The 8,267-nt window shown below is 42.3% G+C and overlaps 1 pseudogene; it reads right to left on the bottom strand.

Moving 5' to 3' along the window:
- Positions 1 to 5,778: 5,778 nt before the first annotated feature.
- Positions 5,779 to 8,024, bottom strand: LOC103664852 (annotated as a pseudogene).
- Between the last annotated feature and the right edge of the window lie 243 nt (positions 8,025 to 8,267).

Below are 8,267 nucleotides of genomic sequence, written 5' to 3'. Positions count from 1 at the left end.
CTCCAGGCTTCCGGCTCCAGGCTTCCGGCTCCAGGCTTCCGCCTCCCGCCGCCGGGCTCCTCCGCGGGCTCCCGGTGCCCCCGGTCTGCGCAGCTTCCGCCGCTCGCCCCTTGAGTGCCCAGGCGCTGCACGGCGCTTTTCGGGGGACTGTTTAGTAACCGACTGGTGTGTAACTCCCGGGATGTCACCTCCCTTGTGGAGACCTCCCCGGACCCGTAAATAAAACGGTCGCACAGAGCACTCCACAGATAGGTGTGCAACCTACAGCACTAAGGAAAGCGTGTCTGTACTCGCCATCCTAGAGACTTGTTAGTTTACGGTACTGTTTTGGCTTCCTTTGCCCCAGTCCTGGTCCAGCGGACTGACCGGGGACAGGGGTCACCTACAAGCAGCTCTAGAGCTCTGTCGAGCCTGGAAAAGCATTTTTTCTGTAGCTTAAACTTTAATGCCTTCGGCAGTGGCATGCTCTGTTTCCCTCCTCGCCCTTCTCTTCACACGTTGATGTCTCGGGCCTGGTTTGGGGGATTTTGTTTTTTATTCTACAAAGTTTCTTTATTGAGCGTTTGCTTCATTCTGCATTTACACTATAACATTACTGAAGTTCTCATACATAAACGTGTACACTCTAGTTTTGTTCTTTAATATCAGAAACAATGAGTCAATATATATTTTAAAGTTTTTGATTTAGTGTTTCTCAATTCTGACTGCATATTGGAATTATTTGGAGAGCTTTTAAAAAATATTGGCACTTGCGGTCCACTCCTGAAGATTCTGATTTGATTGATCGGGGATAGAACCCACTTTTGTCTGGCGTTTAGAAGTTCCCCAAGTCTAGCAGTGCTGGGCACAGTCCCTTGAGTGTGGGCTCTTGATTTGGCGCAGGTTATAATCTCAGGGTGGCGATATGAGCCCCAGGTTAGACTGGCTGTGGGCGTGGAGCCTGTTTGAGATTTTCTCCCTCTCCCTCTGCCCCTCCCCCTGCTTGTGCTCTTTCTCTCTTAAATAAATAAATAAATAAATAAATAAATAAATAAATAAATAAATAAATAAATAAAATCTCTAAAAGTTCCCCAGGTCTTTACTGGAATTAAAATTTAAAAAAATAAAAAGAATCACACTTAAAAAACAAGATAGTAGGGGCGCCTGGGTGGTGCAGCCGTTAAGCGTCTGCCTTTGGCTCAGGGAGGGATCCCAGCCCGCATCAAGCTTCCGCAGCTGGGAGCCTGCTTCTTCCTCTTCCACTCCCCCTGCTTGTGTTCTCTCTCTTGCTGACTGTCTCTCTCTCTGTCAAATAAATAAATAAAATCTTTAAAAAAAAAAAAAAAAACACAAGATAATAAGATTTCCTCAAGTGATTCAAATGCGAAGTGAAGGTAGAGCCTGATACGTATATTACAAAATAGACGTTCTTAATCATAATACTAATTCACAGGCCTCCAGTATCATGAACGTTGCATATTGGCCTCATTTGAATCTTTGTCAAATAAGTGACAATGGTAATATGCATTTTTTATTTCTAGTGAGGTTGAACATTTTTCAAATATTTTCTATCCATTTGTAATTCTCCTTTTATGAATTGTCTCTTTATATTCCCTGACCATTTGTTCAATTGCATTGTTCAAGTGTTTATTATTGTAAATAACTACTCATGAGAATTAATTATTCTGCCAAATAGAGCAAGTCTGTCATTTACTTTTTCACTTTGATGTAAGTTATATGAAAATATGAAATAACTAAACTTATTTTTATAAAGCTTTTCATTATTATTATCCTCATTTAAATCAAATGTCAGCTGGTGTCACTATACTTTTTTTTTTCTTTAAGATTTATTTATTTCAGAGAGAGCACGGCTGTCCCCAGGTGTCAGGGGGAGGGGCAGAGGGAGAAGGAAAAAATCCCAAGGAGACTCTGCACTGAGAGTGGAGCCCTTCTCATGACCCCCAGATCATGACCTGAGCTGAAACCCAGAGTCAGAGGCTTAACCGACTGAGCCACCCACATGCTCAAGAACACCAGTTCTTAAAAGAATTTCAGAGGGTTGGAAGAGAACGAACAAAAGTGTGGTGTCATGAAAGCCTAGGAAGGATGAGTCTAGGAAGGAGTAACCAACCATGTGAAAATCCAAGTAAGGACAAATAAAAATAAGGCTCAGAGTTCCCACAGCAGCAGTGTTGGTGTTTTGTAGTTATAGTTATAGTGCCAGATATATAACTGAAATCCTTCTGGTAGCAGATAATAAAATCAAATCTGACTAGCTTGAGCAAGAAAGGGAATTTATTGTAGAGATTGTGGTGTATCCCACAGAATCTAAGGAGTGGTTTCAACTACCAGTCCTTGGAAGGAACGGGAACCAGGACAGATCATAGGCATTCTGTGTAGAACAGTGCTCTCCAGTAGAAACTTCTGTAATGGTGGAAAGGTTCTGTGTCTGCTCTGCCCAAAATGGTAGCCATTAGCCACAATGGTATTGAGCACCTGAAATGTAACTAGAGCAGCTGAGACACTGATTTTTTAAATTTTTTTTTTTTAAGATTTTATTTATTTATTTGACAGAGAGAGAGACAGCCAGCAAGAGAGGAAACACAAGCAGGGGAGGTGGGAGAGGAAGAAGCAGGCTCCCAGCAGAGGGGCCTGATGTGGGGCTCGATCCCAGAACACTGGGATCACGCCCTGAGCCGAAGGCAGACACTTAACAACTGAGCCACCCGGGGCGCCCCTTAAATTTTATTTTAATTAAATTCAAATAACTACATGTGGCTAGTGTCTTCTGTATTTTACAGCACAGCTTTAAAACCTTGCCACTAATATGACTCAATTCCAATTGTTCTCAGTTCAAAATTGCAAATCTCTTGGCAGGAAAGTGCAAACAGTGCAGTTCGGGTAAAGGATCCATTTCTGGACCAGTCCGCTATGGCTAGGATCACATAGTACAGAAATGGCTGCTGAGTGCTTATTTGTGTGTATTTGAGGCCTTTCTTTCAGCACAAGGGGAATCATTCTACGCTGAGGTCTATTACAAGATGGAGTGATGAATTATTTAGGATAAGACTAGGCTGCCATATCAAAAAGGCCCTACAAAAAATCAGTGGCCCAAAGAACAGAGACATTTATTTCTCCCTTATGAATCTATTACAAGGTGACTAATTCGACTTGGAGGAGTAGCTCTCATCCGTACAATTATTCAGAGATTCTGCTTCCTTCAAGATACTTGCTCTGGCATTCTTCAGTGTCTTATTGCATAATCAAACTGGGTCACCGTGGATTTCAGCCAAGAGAAGGGGAATATGAGATTGTATGTCCACAGTATTAAGATCTGAGCCCAGAAGTAGTACGCAATATTTCTGCTTCTGCTACATTAGGGAGAACTTAATCACATGGACATTGCAAGGGAGGCTGGGAAACGTAGACCAGCAATGTACCCAGTAATACGGAAAGAATGTTTTGGTGCACAATTATTATTATGGACAACCAATTTGGTGGACAATTATTACAAGTAGTTAGATTTTTAAAATAACGATACGTATTTTCTGCCTTCAAGGTTATCACAGTTTTGGTAAGGAGATAGATGACTATTTAACTAGCAATGAATAAGGAACATGTTGTAAGAATGCAAAGAATGACTCAAAATGGTATTTCTCAAACGTTAAGGTATATAGGAATCACTTGAGAATCTTATTAAAATGCAGATTTTGACTCAGTAGGTTTGGGGTGGAGGGAGCCTTGAGATCTGCTTTCCTAACAAGCTTCCAGTGATGCCACACTTCAGGTCCTTGGACCATACTTTGAGTAGCAAGTAGTTGCAGATTCAGCAGAGGAAATGGCAATTGAGCTACACCTATGTGATATGGTGATTAAGAGTCCAAGTTTGGTGGGGTGACTTGGTGGTACAGTAGGTTAAGCATATGACTCTTGGTTTCGGCTGGTTATGATCTTGGGTGGTAATCTTGGAGTTGTGATCCTTGGGGTCGTGAGATCGAACCCCACGTACCGCCCCACGTCTCACCCCATGTCACACCCCGAGCTCAGTGCAGAGTCTGCTTAACATGGTCTCTCCCTTTCTCTCTGCCCCTCCCCCCTCAAATAAATAGTAAATCTTTTGAAAGAAAATAAAAGGGAGTCTAGATTCAGATATTAGACATCCTATGTTTAATTCCAAACTCTATGATATACCAGCTGATTTAAATTGCTTATCTTTAAGCAAGATTTTTAAGATCTTAAGTAACAGAGAACCTAAACTGGATTTAACAATAAAAGAAACCAAACAATAAATGATTAGCTCATTAATGCAGGGGTTCAGCAGGTTTCTGGCAAGTTTTGATCAGGCAGGGCTTTGGTTCTATTTTTCTCTAATTGTTGTCACTCTGCCTTTCGTCTTCAGGATGGCTTCTTTTGTGGTAAAGTGAGAAGATGGCAAATCTACCATTTTACAAAGAAAATGTAGTTTATAATTTTTTTCTGTAATTGAATATTCTTCATGAGCCCTTACCCCTGTGTGTAGCAGGGAAAAATCTTTATCTTGACATTAATAGTACTACCATTTCTTCTTTGTAAGAATTTCAAATAAATGCTGTATCTTGTGGCTTTTCTTCTCCTCATTCTACTTAATCTATAGGGTAGATTCATAGTGATAGTGGGAAGAGGGGTTGTGTGCCCTAAAGGCAATGGGGGAGAGAGTACTTGGCTTCAAACTTTGTTTTCTATATTCTTACCCACTGCTTCAGGATGTTTGATGTTTGCTCCTAATCTCTTGGATTGGTATCTACTGTGGTACAGCGGGTTAGCCTCTTTCTCCCCTGATGATGCTACACTGCCCACTAAGGCTCAGCCTTTCTTCTTTCCATTCTGTGCCTCTTCAGGGGGTCCCCTTGCTCTCAACTTCCCCAGAGTATGTAAGTTACATGCCTCAAACTTGACTTAAGAGCTAAGAGCAGCTCAGTCCCTTTCCCTATCACATTACTATGTTTTATTCTAGTGGGATCACCCCCATATTGGGGGGTGGGCCTCCTAAAGGACAATTTTTTCCAATGACAGAGAAAAACTCCTTGGCTTTCAACTTTCTTCTTCACCCCATCCTCATGAGATTTGATCTTGAAATACATGCATATCTGATTCCTTGTTTCCACTAAGCCAGAGGTGCTTCCTCTTCTTGCCTGCACAGTACTCCTCTTAAACATATTCTGAGTCTTCTTTGGATTGCCCTGCATTGTGGCTTATGGCAAAATGCCATAGTCAGACTTTAATGTTTTGAATTTGGAATTTAACAAGAAATTTAGAGAACTCCTTTCTCTGTAAATAAAGCTGAACTGTTTAGACTGCTGTCTCATTAAAGAATCAAGTAATTTTACTTGGGGACTTGAAACTGAAAATGAAAACTTTGTTTTAGGTGGTATCTATCTTCTTTTTTTTTCTCATTGAACTTTTGTTTTAATGGATCTCAAAATTGTGTGACAGATTTTTTTTTAAATGTTCTTTTTTTTTTTAATTTTATTTTTTATTCGACAGAGATAGAGACAACCAGCGAGAGAGGGAACACAAGCAGGGGGAGTGGGAGAGGAAGAAGCAGGCTCATAGCGGAAGAGCCTGATGTGGGGCTCGATCCCATAACGCCAGGATCACGCCCTGAGCTGAAGGCAGACGCTTAACCGCTGTGCCACCCAGGCGCCCCATCTGTGACAGATTTTTAATACTTTCCATTAAAAAGTACTGATTTTAAAAACTAATAACTTAAAACTGCCACACACACGCACACACACACAAAAACCCCCCAAGTGCTCACAAAACATTCTCCTTTCCTTCTGAAGGTTTTACAATGCGTTGTTATTATTAACCAGTCTTTTACTATTAAACTTAGATGGCCAATTGACACAAAGAGTTCTGAGACCGTTCTTCCACCACTGATTAAAACTGTGGTGGCTGGTATTGGGGCTAATATTCATTTAGCCTTCTGAGCTCTCTGGGCAGACTTGGTGACTTTGACAGCTCCAGCTGCCTTCTTGTCCAGTGCTTCGATGACACCCACAGCAACTGTCTGTCTCATGTTATGAACAGCAAAATTACCCAGAAGAGGATAGTCAGAGAAGCTCTCAACACACATAGGCTTGCCAGAAACCATATCAACAATGGTAGCATCACTAGATTTCAAGAACATGGGACCATCTAGCTTTTTTCCAGAACGACAATCTATCTTCTCCTTCAGCTCAGCAAACTTGCAAGCGATGTGAGCTGTGTGACAATCCAGCACAGGTGCATATCCAGCACTGATTTGGCCTGGATGGTTCAGGATAATCACTGGAGCCATGAAGTCAGCTGCTTCCCTTGGTGGGTCATTTTTGCTGTCACCAGCCGCGTTGCCAAGATGAACATCTTCGACAGATACATTCTTGACAATGAAGCCCACACTGTCCCCAGGAATAGCTTCACTCAAAGTTTCATGGTGCATTTCAACAGACTTTACTTCAGTTGTAACATTGGCTGGAGCAAAGGTGACCACCATGCCAGGTTTAAGAACATGTCTCCACTCGGCCCACAGAAACAGTACCAATACCACCAATATTGTAGACGTCCTGGAGAGCGAGATGCAAGGGCTTGTCAGTTGGACAAGCTGGTGACAGAATGCAATCCAGAGCTTCAAGCAGTGTGGTTCCACTGGCATTCCCATCTTTAGAGGTGACTTTCCATCTCTTGAATCAAGGCAGTTAGCACTTGGCTCCAGCATGTTGTCTCCATTCCAACCAGAAATTGGCACAAATGCTACTGTGTCAGGGTTGTAACCAATTTTCTTAATATAGGTGCTGACTTCCTTAATGATTTTCTCGTATCTCTTCTGGCTCAGTGGAATCCCTTTTGTTCATACCAACAATTAGCTGTTTTAGTTGTTTTACACCCAGTGTGTAAGCCGGAAGGGCATGCTCATGGGACTGCCCATTCTTGGAGACACCCGCTCCAAATGCATCAGCATCAGCAGCCACAATCAGGACAGTACAGTCAGCCTGAGATGTGACTGGAATCGTGTTTTTATAAAGTCTCTGTGTCCTGGGGCATCAATGATGGTCACATAATACTTGCTGGTCTCAAGTTTCCACAGGGAGATATCGATGGTGATACCACATTCACGTTCAGCTTTCAGTTTATCCAAGACCTAGGAATACTTGAAGGAGCCCTTTCCCATCTCAGCAGCCTCCTTCTCAAATTTTTCGATAGTTCTTTTGTTGATCCCACCACATTTGTAGATCAGATAAACAGTAGTGGTAGACATGCCCGAATCTATGTGTCCAATGACAAGGTTGATATGAGTCTTTTCCTTTCCTATTTTGGCTTAGGTTTATTGGTGGTTTTCACGACACCTGTGTTTTGTGTGACAAACCTGTTGTGAAAAAGCTAGGTGGTATCTATCTTCTTTTTTTTCAAGATTTTATTTATTTATTTGACAGAGAGAGAAAGCACAAGCAGAGGGAGCAGCAAGCAGAGGGATAAGGAGAAGCAGGCTCCTAGCTGAGAAGAAAGCTCAACGTTGGCTCCATCCTAGGACCCTGGGATCATGACCTGAGCAGAAAGCAAACGCCTAACCGACTGAGCCATCCAGGCACCCCAGCATCTATCTTCTATATAAAGAAGTGAATGTCACTGATTCAATGAATGGGTAGTAATGATAGCTTTGTACTTTGTCAGCTTGGCTAGGCTGAATCCCCTCCTGGTACGTTTCTAGCTAGAGTAGACCACAAGGAAGATTCTTATGGGAGATTTCGAAAGCAGAAGTGAAGTAGCTGTCTTGTAGCCCACATATGTGGTCACTTATCTGCTGGCTTTGCAGCTGCTCTAACTTCCCGTGGATCCTCTTTCAAAGTCTCCAACTCCTGGGCCAGGTGTAAGGATTTAGCTCCATGAAGGCCTCAGCTTCTGCAGGACACCAATACCACCAAGGTCAGAAGCAACAAGAACTGACATGGGTTTTGGCCATCCTCAAGAGCTCCAGTTCATGCTTGTAGGGTCCAACCTGTCCTTGCCCTCTTCTCCTTTGCAGCCATCCTCCCTTGCTGCCTGCCTGCTCTATGAACTTCGAGCTCCAACATCTGATGCAAAGAAACAGCCTTACAGAGACTTACAGCTCCCTTGATTGCATAAAGTCAAATTCCTGCAAAAATACACACCACAAACACACATTTTCTAGTGCTTCTTTCTCAGAACCCTGACTGTATAATATGTAAGGCAACAAATTTTAAAGAATATGAAATTACTTCCCAAAATATTATTTAAAAGTATCACTTCTG

Source organism: Ursus maritimus, unplaced genomic scaffold, assembly GCF_017311325.1.
Source record: "Ursus maritimus isolate PB19 unplaced genomic scaffold, ASM1731132v1 scaffold_15, whole genome shotgun sequence".
Lineage (NCBI taxonomy): Eukaryota > Metazoa > Chordata > Mammalia > Carnivora > Ursidae > Ursus > Ursus maritimus.
This window is presented reverse-complemented; position numbering and strand designations above follow the sequence as displayed.